This window comes from Buceros rhinoceros, unplaced genomic scaffold (assembly GCF_000710305.1).
Source record: "Buceros rhinoceros silvestris isolate BGI_N320 unplaced genomic scaffold, ASM71030v1 scaffold16612, whole genome shotgun sequence".
In the NCBI taxonomy this organism is placed as follows: Eukaryota; Metazoa; Chordata; class Aves; order Bucerotiformes; family Bucerotidae; genus Buceros; species Buceros rhinoceros.
The window spans coordinates 55,933-68,060 of record NW_010399625.1 but is presented as its reverse complement, the minus strand read 5'-3'; the positions used below and the strand labels follow the sequence as shown (position 1 = coordinate 68,060).

Here is a 12,128-nt window from a genome sequence, read left to right as displayed (position 1 = left end):
GGAAGGTAACCGTTGAAGAGTTCCCACTTATCTTCTGTGGGCTTATTTCCTTATCAGTTTGTATGGAACAGATAAACAGATACAGTGTTGATGAACTTTGTAACAGAAAAGGTAGACTAAAAGCTCAGTCTGTGGAGTGTGAACCTGTTGAGCGAGCAGAGAAGCAAGAACAATCTTGTGAATGTGTATTCCTAGCTTTGCTGTGAGACTTGTAGGTTGCTTTCGGGGACAGAAATATGTGGGAAGTGAGGTCTGATTTAGCTCTTCCAAAGGCACAAGTATGTTACTAAATAGGGTTTGCTTTTCCTCACTTATGGAAATGAAAAGTCTGATGTTTTAGGTTCTTAAAGCAGAAGTAGTAATGGAGCAGGATATCTGGATCAGAGTTGCAATGTGAGTGGAGGTTCTGCATTGAAATTTGTCAATGAAAGAAATGTTTGAGCCATCTCTATGCATCTGCATATTTTGTAAGGCAAGTTTCACTTTCAGTTAGTAAATCTTCATAAAGGACACATAACTGTTTGTCCTGAGGATCTGTAGTAGCTTGTGTGGCTACTTTGATTAAAACTGCTAAGCTGTAAGGGCTGGGTTGTATGGTGGTTATTTCTTTTTTTTTTCTTTTATTGTAATGTGAAAACTAATCTTGCCAAATTGTACCTGCTTATGACGCAGCTTATTCTAGAATACCAAGGATATGAACAGGACAGGTGGGTTTTAAGAAAAGAAAAGGAAAAGCATGAAACCATTGCAACTAATAATAAATTAGGACTATGCAAAGCAGATATTTCTCATAAAGCAAGATGTAAAGGGGAGCTGCAAGAATGAGCTGAGCTACAATGAGAAGAATTCTAGAAGATGAATCAACAGTAGAGTTTTAAAATCTACTGAAATATGACCTTTCATCTAAAGCCTCTTCCAAGAATCCTAGCTTCATGTAGTGCTATAAAAATAATGTACAGCTATAAGAATGCTACCAGAATGCTAAGCATGTACAAATTACCTGCTGCTGTCTGCTAGGTGTGAGAGTCTCTGGTAGGGATCTGTGTTTTTCCTTCCCTCCTCAGGTGCCACATCAGGCACTAAGCTGCACTTTTTGCCAGTTACTACTAGTCCTACTCAGCAGGAGAATGAAGAAATAGTTAGCCTGTTCTCTGCAGCAGACTTTTACATATTTTAAGACTTACGATGTTTAGGGATGGTTAAGGAGAGAGTGCAAGTTCATTCAGTCTCTCTCAAGGCTCTTATTTCTAGGCAATTGATTGTTCTTAAATCTCATCTGGAAATGTCCCACGAGGCTTTTCCAGAGTAGTTTCTGTAGTTTAAGATCACTTTGAGCTCTTGTCCTCTGATATGCTTGCACGCCATTTTAGCCTTGTATTGTCTTCAAATTTGATAAAACAAACCTGATACAACACTAGATGTGATGGTTCCTGCAAACTGTATGAAATAAGGCTCTTTCTCTTGACAGTGGACTGGCAAAAATCACAAGGTCAACTTCTCACCTGTGGTTGTAGTGTTGGCTATGTTTACATCATGAGTCTGTAGGGGGGGACAGTGTCAAAAGCCTTCTGAAGAGACATCCTGCCCCCTGACTGTTAATTCTGTTATGATAGGAAACTAGGAAGATTTATCAAGAATTATGCACATCAGACAGACGTTGAATGTTGATCACCTGCTTAGTTTGATTCCTGACTACAGGATAGAGGGCAGAGCAGCCCCTGGGCCAATGCAGAGACCCTGGGCAGCACTGTCTCCTCTTGATCATGGATCTAAACTCAGGGGAGCATAGGGGCTGCCTTTGCTTCTCTCCTGACAAAGGGAAAAGAGAGGATGGTTGCCCCATGCTATGAATTAACTATTTTCCCTGAGCTGCACATGTTTCCTATTGTCTAGCTGGGCTTAGCAGCAGGTGAGTCAATCTGATACAGGAAAGGGACCCTGTCTGTGGCAGACCCCCCAGTTTTGCACTTAAGACAACATACAGGCTTATGTTGGGATTTTTATTTGCCTGGCTTAATTATAGGGGGTGGTATTTGAAGTAACAACACCTTTTGCAGGTGTTTAAAATACAGGGAGTGGGAATGAAGGTCCTTGGACAAACATGCAATAAGCTTATTTCTCATTTGGAATGATTTATTCATACGAGTGTGTTGGCTACAGCAGTGCTGTAATTGTCTTACAGTTGTTATAAACAAGGGGAGGAAATGTAATGGGGAAAGAAATTTTGAGAATTAGACTATAGTATCTTTTAAATAAATCAGGGTCTTATTAAAAGTAGTTGATAGTGATGCTTTTATTAAAACTCTGCCCCCATTTAAAAGCTAATATCTCAGGTGACACTACTGACAGTGCTTTGCTGTGCTTTTACTAAAGTTGTAGGCTTAGAAAAGTACAATTGGGTTAATTAACTTTTTTCTTTAGGAAACTTGTATTGCAGTAGCTTAAGTAAGGCAAACAAAAGTTACATGTGAGGTCTGGTCTCTGTGCTAAGCACCTAGACAATACAGAAGGTGGTCTTCCAACCACAAGAACTAGACATAGTGTTAGTACTCTGTTTCAAAGAAATTAGAAGACTTACCAGGTCAGCACTGGCTTGACTGACAGTTTAGAGGTGTGAAAGTTGCTCCTTCTCTTCTAGGTGGCTGAGGTAGTAAGTTGAAAGAATAGGAAGTGGAAGGTTTTTGAGTTTATGCTGCAGGAAATGTGGTGTTGGGTTGTTGTTCAGGCAGCCACTTGGACTCCTATGGCAGAGGCAGGAAGGCTGGCTGAGTAACTTTTGAAGGAAGTGCTGCAGTGCCATAGCTTTTTGACCAGAATATTAAGCAAGCTGCAATAACCGCTGGCTTCTCTGAACATGCCGAGTAGTAAGCTGCAGTGACTTCAGGGTGTAGTTTGAAGCTGTTGGTTAACCCTGCTGTGGAGGAGGCAGGACAAGGAGCGGAGGGAAGCATCCACTTGGACAGGAGACTTTTAACCTGTTGTGTCATGTGAGTCATGCAATCAGCGTGTAGTCTAGATCTCTGTGTTGGAGCATGAACTGCTTTTGGCTGCAGTGGGCTTTAACAAAGCACAGAAAGCCAGGGTGTTAAATGTACCCATTCTAAGAAAGATATTCAGAAGCTTTATGTCTTTGGATACTGCACTTATGGGCCTATAATTTTATTTTCCTTCCAACATTCAGTGGGACAAATAGCTAAGGGAAGGGTAGTTTTTGTTTTATTTTTTAAAACAGAAATGATTCAGTGACATCAGTGCAGCTGTTTGATCTAAACTTCCCCCCCATCCAAAGTTGTTCGATTGTCCTGTGATTGAGATGAGAAAAACTTGTTTTTGTGACTAGTTTTTGATCTTCTAGAATAAAGGAAGGCACAACCTGAGATCTCTTAACTTTTAAAGTGTTCTAATACTTAGGACAGCTGTTAGTGCACAAGAATTTTTGGCATTGTCACCACGGGGTTGGAACAATGTGTTGCTCACAAGCCTAGAATAATATGGTTACTTGTTTACCCTGTCAGTAGCCGTGACTCCAAAACTTGAGAAATCTTAAAAGACACACAAAGCTTGCTCGATTCAAAACACGTTTTGGGAAATCAGCCACCAATCTTAATTTTTATTTGCCTTTTTAGAAAGGTGTCTGTGAAGACCTTTGTTCAAGGGCTCCATTGCCAAAGTCTTCACCCCTTAGCTGTAATTTTTACTTAAGGAGTCACTTCAATCATGGTGCAACCTCTTCATCCAGTGTTGTGATACATCCTTTCATAGAATTACAAAACTGTTCAAGTTGGAAGGGATCTCGGGAGGTCTATAGTCCAACTTTCGGCTCAAAGCAAGGCCTGTACTCAATTCAAACTGCATCGCTTAGGGTTTTGTCCAGACTTGGAAACCTCTAGGAACGCAATTTGTGCAACCTCTCTGGGTGACCACTTTTAAGGATTAATTTTGCTATTAGTGAGAATTGTTTTCAATTCAATTGTTTTCTCACATCTGTTGTGCCGGTTTAAGCCTGTTGTCTCTTGTCCTGCCACACTGCCCCTCTGGGAAGAGTTGGGCTCTATATTCTCAACGACTTCAGGGATAGGCTGCTGCTGTGCTCCCCTCAAAGTTGTCTATTCTTGGGCTAAACAAGCCCAGTTTTCCCAGCCTTTCCTCACTGGAAAGGTACTCCAGGCCCCAACCATCTTGGTGGGCCTTCACTGACCTCATTTCCAGAGTCTCAATGTCTTTCTTGTACTGGTGGTCCCAAAACTGGATGCAGTAGCTACATGTGACTGATTATCGCCTTTGACTCAGCATTTCTTAATTTTTCTCCATCCAATGCCTGAGCACTTGCTAATATAGCCGAGGTCATTGTTGACCTTTGCTGCCAGGACACGGACCTGGCTCAAGTTTAGTGTGTTGTCCACCATCACCCTGCACTGTCTTTACAGCAAAGCAGCTCCCCAGCAAGGCAGACCTTAGCCTGTACCAATGCGCAGGGAATTATCACCTCCCTGGTGCAGAACTTTGCCTTTGTCCTTGTTAAAATTTATCAGGTTGCTGTTGGCCCATTCCTTCAGCCTGTCTAGGTCTCTTGGGTAGCAGCCCTGCCCTCTCTGGCTGTTTGGCCTCATACCCAAACTTGAGAAGGGTATGTTGCAACACCTCCTCTAGTTGATCGACAAAGATGCTTGTCCCAGGGCCTGTCCTGCTTAATCACTTACTACTGGCTTCCAGGTAGAGTGTGGCCAGATATAGTACGGTCCTCTGAGCCAAGCTGTTATTCATTTTAACATTTTTACAGGAAGTGGAGCTGAACGAAGAATCTCTGCAAGTCTGTAACCTGCATGCATGGGAGGGGAAACGTGTCTGGGAATGGTACTGCATGTCTGCAGGTAGAACTTAGCCTGCATGCCTCTGCTAGCTAAGTTTCCTTAACAATGATAAATTAACACATTGCTCAAACCACACTTAAGTGAGACAACTTGAAAGTGAAATAACTGGCATCAACACGCTGCTTGCTTCATTCCGTAAGTAATCATGTGATTTTGTTTCTCACTGGTACTCTAATAGCATAAAAAACAAAAGGCCAAGGAACTACTTGGTGAAAATTATAGCTTCTGACAGCTCTTTACATTTTAAATGTGACCTCAGTATGCAAGTTGTAATGGAAATCCCAAAGTATATTTTTGACCTATGAAAGAAAATGCTTTTTTAAAAGAAAAATATACTCTTATTCCTGTCAAAGCTATTGACGTAGCTTTCTATGTCTTTTGGATGTAAACTTAGCCTCTCCTAATTAATTATTCACGTTGCCTGATATCTTAAATCTTGTTCAGTTTAATTTTTCTCTGTGAAAGTAGTTTTTACTGGTGTTGTCTTCTGCTCGGAAATGCTAGTTTTAGATGCTGGAAGTGCGGCCCAACAAATTCCTGATGAAATTAGATGTCAGTACCTTTTTTGCTGGCATATATGAAGCTGCTGATAAAGCTACAGTCTTTTATAAACAAAGGTGTCCTTCAAGTGTGGTAAAATTAACATGGTTGAGAAACTAGTTACTTCTGTCCTGCTCCTGAAGAAGTTCTGAACTAATTTCAGTTATTTGCCTTGAAAGAAGATGTCACTAGCAGGGATTTTCTCTTCAGACTTACCAGTTGTATAATTTAAAAAGAATTAAAGGAAATGCATAAATTATTTTTCCTTCAATTAATAACAGGAGAAATGTTATGAGCTCTTGTTCAAGGTCGCCAAAGGAAAAGAAAAATGTTAGCTTCAAGTGGTCTTGATTCTTCTCTTAATCCACTCAGTTGTGCAAAAAGATCGCCAATCCAGCAACACTGGGTCAGAAGGAAGGTTTATGTGTAATCCTGTATCCCACCTTTGCTGTGCCTTGAGAGGCATAGAAGAATAACAGCAAGGATGGAGTAGTAGCTCACTAGAGTAGTCTCCTGGCTTTTAGCATTTTGCACCCTTGTAACCTACTGACCCAGAAACAGTGCCTTTATGTTTGAGAAATTAATGTAGGGTTTCTGCAAATGTGTTCTCGATCCAGTGCAAACTCCTAACGTCCACAGTATCCTGCAGAGAAGAGTTGCATTGGTTTAGGGCATGTCACAGGAAGAACCTTCTCTCGTCTCATGTGCTTTGAACTTCCACCTGCTCCTGTATTGGAGGGAACAGTGACTAGTAGCTCCATCACCTTTTTCTCCATCTCTGTTTCTCTGTTATTTATTCCTCAGACATTTATCTTTCCAAGCTAAATTTTCCAGTCCATAACCTGCTTGGTTAGTTTTGTGTGGAAGATGTTCCCCATCCTTTGATTAGCATTGTCCCATTCTTGGAAAACTTACTTAAGTGATTTGGATTTGAGGGACTGGATCTGCACACAGTTACCATTCATTTTAAGTTATTTCACTTTACGAAGACAATTGCTGTCGGAGTCCTCTGTGTACGTCTTGGGATTTGCCCTTTTTTTAAAAAGAACCCTACAGTGAGATCAGTGGAAAGCTAATTGGTGGAATGGGGTTTGCTGCTTAGGCCTTGAGAGACCAGCAGATTTTGGTTTTTTTGACAGCTGTGGGAAAAATTGACATTATCAGCAGCTCCTTCTCTGGGCTTGCTGCTGGTTGCCAGGAAATGTTACATTTGAATCATATGCATACCACGTGTTGACCTAACTTTATGCAACTGGCTCTTGTGTGGAGGGAGGGAAACAAAATGTGCTTATTTCCAAGGGACTGGCTGGTTCCAGACCAGCTGATTCTTTATCGCAGTGGTAGCCAGTACATCTCTCCACACCTGTACTTAGGTGTTTGGGGTTTTTTTTTGTCTTGTGTGCAAGACAAGTAGAAAATGGTTCTCGGACTACGTCTCTCGTGAGCAAGACTGCTGAGACTGTTGCAAAGGGTGTAGTGCTGCTGCCACAGCTATGATCCTTCATTGCCACTTTTACAAGCACACTGCTTCATTGCCTCAGTGTTCCCCTTCCACAGCGACTGCTTGATTGCAGTCTTGAACACGGCCATTCAAGGCTGAGGGCCCAGCCCTATCTGTCCTTGCTTGCAGCTTCAACTTGGTTTCATCTAGTGCTACAGAAAAATCTTGAGTTATTTCTCGGATGCGTGGGGAAAAGGAACAACAAGGGCTCAGCTGCAGAATCTCGTGCAGAAAGAGGGAGACATATGACCAAGGCAAGCAGTGAAGTTGTATCAAGCAAGGGGAAATGCTGCAAGCTTACGGGAAGGCAAGAGATGCCAACAGAGTCTGCACCTGTATATTGCCATTTCTTCCAGAAGGTAGTGCCCACTCCAAGAGTCTGGATGCTGACCCATCTGTCGTGGGTCAGGTGCTGGCTGCTGCCTTGAGTCCTTGGAAAGCAGCAGTGAGGACGTGAAGAATACATAGGAGATCTTTGAGACAGGTGTAGGTGAACATCGATCAAGCCAAAAACTGCTGTGCAGGGGGAAGGGAGATGAACAGGTGTTGATGTAATTACCATTTTAAAGTTTTTGTATTATTCTAAAGCATGAAGCTTTCTCTGATCCTGTGTCCCAAATTGGTAGCCGAGTATGCGTGGGTAAGGAAGGAAGGGAATGTAACTTGAAATAGCTCCCTTATTTTCAGATGCTTTGGATGTTGTGGCAATCAAAAGGAGAGATGTTGACTAAAAGCCATCAAAACCACTTCCAAGCACATGCCTTTTAGTGGAGCAAATGAGCAGGTTTTTTAGAATATAATGGAAACAGGAAATCACTCAGAAAACTGTAGCCCACCATTAAGTGGAGGGGGAGGGAAGATATATTAAAACTGTCCTTGCAACAGCTGCCTTGTTATAAAGCCTAATAGGGGATTGAATGCATGTGTAAGAAATGAATCCAAATCAGCATTTCTTGGGACACCTTTTATTGGGTGGTGGGGTTTTTTGTTGCTCTTAGTAATAGAGTCAGGCTGTTGATATGTGAGTAGTAGATAGCTATTCATGCAACACTTTCACTTATTTGCTTGCATAGTTCTCTTACTGAACTCATAGTTACCCAGTGTGAGCAGCAACCAGGAGGCCAACCTCAACTATGTACTCCAAAGTGGTGGGTTATAATAATGTGCAAGTGGCTTCTAGGTAGGTGTTTCTTACTGCTTTGTTGTATTGGATGCATAATTAAATCTGTACCCTTCATCTGACTGCATATAGCTACCGTTGTCCTTTTGGGTGTGGTCTGAGTTACAAATCTGCTGTTGATGTTAGTGCGTGAGTGTGTGCTAGTGTCTATGTGTAGATTCAGCAGGCTTTTGTTCTAGGAAACTTTCATATGCTACCTTCTCGGCACACCTCTCCTTTTCTTGGCATGGTGTTTTCTGGTAACTGTTTCTCTGTCTAAATGTGTATAAACCTACTGGAACCATTCATGCGAGCTTACACTGAAGAGAGGTTTACATTCTAGCTACAGGGCTTTTCTTTTTTTATTTTGGAGTATGAGACTTCCATGGATCTGTAGCATTCTTGGAGGCAGCATGGCATCAGCTTATTATACCTAATTGTTGGTATTGGTTGTTGCACCCTAAATGGTTGCTGGTTGAGGTTGCTATCACAAGCTGGGATGATTTAAGTACTTTAATGACTGCATCTTTATAGGAAACTTTCTTGTTGCCCCTTCATAACAGCCTCTTACTAACATTCCCATGCATCGTCATCCATCCGTAGATTTGGGTTTCATACCTAGGAGGCATCTGTTCCTGGTGACATCTTGGGTTTTCTTTAAACAAGTAGTAGAAGAAAGAGTGCAGAGGGGGACACTGAAGACTTGAGGCAGCTTCATGTCTGGGACTGCAGTGGAAGTGTGCAGAGGAAAATGATGCTATATTAGTGATTGTAACTTCTGACTGTGAAATCTGTCAGTTGTGATGGACTATGAACAACTTCAGGAGTACATGCAGACGGCTATATAGCAGATATGAACTCCTCTTAGCTATGCTGTGTTTACCTACTACAGGCAGCCCTCAGATCTCTGAGGTCCATAGCTCACTGGTTGTGAAATTCATTATGGATCTAGGAGGAGCATGGAAGAACTACAAAATATCAGAAGAGAACCCGAACTTTTGTCAGCTCAGAAATTGAGAGGAGTTAAAAACAAACAAACTGGTGTGGCTGTTAAGCGTTAGAGACAGTTGCCCATGACTTCCACTGCTTTGCTATATGACTTAATTTCCGGTTTAAACCAATGCCCAGCGATGCCTTTGGATTTTGTGGAAATGCACATGTTGATTGCTTTTTTTTGTAGCTGTTTATGAAAGCAACTTCTGTCTTAAGGAAACAGATAGGAGAGCTGTCAAAGTTGTGTCCCTACCAGACTAATGAAATACACTAACCATGGCAGTGTGTTTTTATATATAAAGAATAGACGTAAACTATGCAATGCTTTCTTTCAGCTTGACAAACTGTGGTCTTGTAGCTTCCCTGGGTTGTGCAAGGCATTGATGTGCTTGCAACTGCCTTTAGTGCCTTGCCGTTTAAAGTCCGCAGGGAATCCTCTCCTCCATCCTTTTGAGAAGTCAGTTGCAAAAGCAAAGACAGGAGTGGCTTGTTTTCTTCTGATAGTAGGAACATTCAGACAGCGTATTAATGCAGATTCACAGAAGTGAGACAAGCAACAGGTTATTGAGACTGTAATGCATAAGGGGTGTTGGAGCCACAGCCTTCAGTATTCTTGGATTGTGCTGACTGCTCTGCATTGCTTCCAATCCTTCTATGTGGTATTAGCTTCTGAGCTTTGTGGGATTAAAAGCACTGCCCTACTACACATAGCTTGTTAGAGGTCTGTCTTCTGCTTGACAAAGAAGGTATGATGCTGACTTTTGCATTTTTGTTGCAGTGAGACCAGATGTTTAGTAGTTGATGTGAGCTTCACAAATGCAGAAGAGACTTCCTGGCCTCAAGATTAGGAAGGGAGCTCATCAGGACTGGCTAGCCACATGTGCTTTCCTGTGCTGGGGTAGCAGTGAACCTGAAAATCGGCCACTGGTGATGCCAGGCTGCTGATGCAAAGCTGCTTGGTCCTAACCCAAGGCTTCTGCGAGGAAGTGGTGTCCTGGGCTAAGGGGCAACAGGTTTCTGATGGCAGAGCACAATAGTGCCTGGGGTGCCCTCCTGTTGGAGATCACTGCTGTGGCTCCTGAAAACCATTCCTTGCAGCAGCCTGTGTGAGGAACCATGTGCACAGATGTGGTCCAAGTGTTTTTAAGACCTTAAAAATATTTTCAATAAACATGAACACCACTGGATCAAATATATAAATGTAAACCCCACAGAGCTTCTGATCTGCAGGATTTGCCCCTTGCAGAGAAGCAACGTGTGAAATGGTGGAGTAGAAGTTATGTGCTATTTTCTGTACTGATACAAAAAAACAGAATCATATTTGGGGAACAAGCAGATTGTATATGGCACTGTGACAAGTGGAGTGACAAATTTTTGAGCTGCAGCGGCATTTGACACTTTGGGTCTTTGGATTTCTCATTTTAGTGGAAGTAAATGCGACTAAAAGTGATAAATAGCTGTTCCAGCAGCGCTTCACTTCCTGGCGTGTGTGGTAGAAAAAATAGTCTCTCCAGCCTTCTTACATCTAACCAAATTCAGGTGGGTTTGGGACAAAGGCAATTTCCATTTTGCAAGTAAGAGAAAAAATTTCCTTTGGTCTCAACGGAAAATTTTGGTTGAGTAATGGTAGCGCTAGTGCATAAAATATAAGAGCAGGCATCGCTGTATTTTCTGCCAGAGCACTGTGTGTGTGGGGGGGGAAACCCCTTAAAAAACCCTACTGACTTTTGCTGTACTTCAGCCTGGTTCACTGTTGCTCCTCTAGGTCATGGCAAATGCACTTGAGCCATGAAAGTGAGGAGTTTGAAGTTTCTGGAAAAGAAATGCTGCTTTAGAGAATTTATCTTCCGTGATCTGATTGGAGTAAATAAAGATATCAGCTTACTTGATGAGTTTTTTCTCTCATTCAGGCAATGGTAAGTTTATAATCAATTGAGGGATCATTTTAATAATAGGTTTCAGGACAGTGATACCATCACATTCAAATTGTGACTAACAAGTTAATTATAGATACTGTATATTAGTTCTGCTTTTTTTTCTGACATCTTAAACTTGGCAAAAGAAAAATGTAGACATCTCAGGCACAGTTATTGAAACTTTAAAAAATGTTTTACATACATCTTCCCAGACTGTTAGTCTTCTACCAGATGAACAGTTTGGGGGTATTTCTATAAATCAACAAAATAAAGTTTTAGCATGAGAAGAACCCAAATTTTGCCTATCAAGAAAAGTTAAAAAACAAAAGCATCCCTCCCCCCAATAAACAATCCAAAACTCAGCAAAACCCCCTTTCTCTGCTTGTCTTTAAACCTGCTAGTAAGCATTTTCATAATACCCAAAAGAAAAGAATTTGAAGCTTCTGCCTTCCTCCTTGCAAAGTATTTGCTATCCACCAGTTCAGTTTCTCTCTCTGCATTGTGGAAAAAGTGAGCCAAATAATAAGATTCCTTAGCTTATCTGTTTTCTAACTTTTCTAATGTTTGTGTTAGCAGAAAAGCAAATATAAATGGTGCACACTGGAGGGTTTTTTTTTTTTCCAGCAGATGATTCAGACTATGGCTTCTAGGCTTTCAAACTGACTCAAACTATTGGATGATACCTCGTACTTGAAGGCTTGCTGTCCCAAAATGAGCCTATGAGCCAAGGTCCTGTCCTTTTTGGTGAATAAAAGTGCTCTTTAATTCCCATTTTGCTTTCATTCCAATTCACCGTTGGAAGAAGCTGCTTTCTTCTCCTCTTCCTCCTCTATTCTCTAATCAGAGCACCTATATAGTAACATCCTTATGCTGTGTTCCCTGGATGCTAGAGAACCTGCCGGGATTTGTAAGACATGCAGCTTTCCTGGGGCTCTTGCTTCTATTAAAGACCAGGGTGTGGGTGGGGTCAGAGGTTGTCTCTTGTCCTTGTCTGCTTTGCTGGGGACTAGTATCTGGCCACATTGGTATGGGAAAGATATTTTATGAGCTTGAACTAAAGAGTTTTAGATCTGTGTGTGTGAGGGTTTTTTGGGGTTTGGTGGTTTGTTTTCTTTTTTGTGATATCCTGGTGCCAAAGGTATATTACT

General features: G+C 41.7%; 1 protein-coding gene across 1 annotated transcript in view; it reads left to right on the top strand.

Moving 5' to 3' along the window:
- The window catches only part of LOC104489405 (insulin-like growth factor 2 mRNA-binding protein 3), a gene marked incomplete at both ends in the record, with an annotated part of 85,014 nt that overhangs the window by 28,141 nt on the left and 44,745 nt on the right, over positions 1 to 12,128 (top strand). The window lies entirely within an intron of this gene.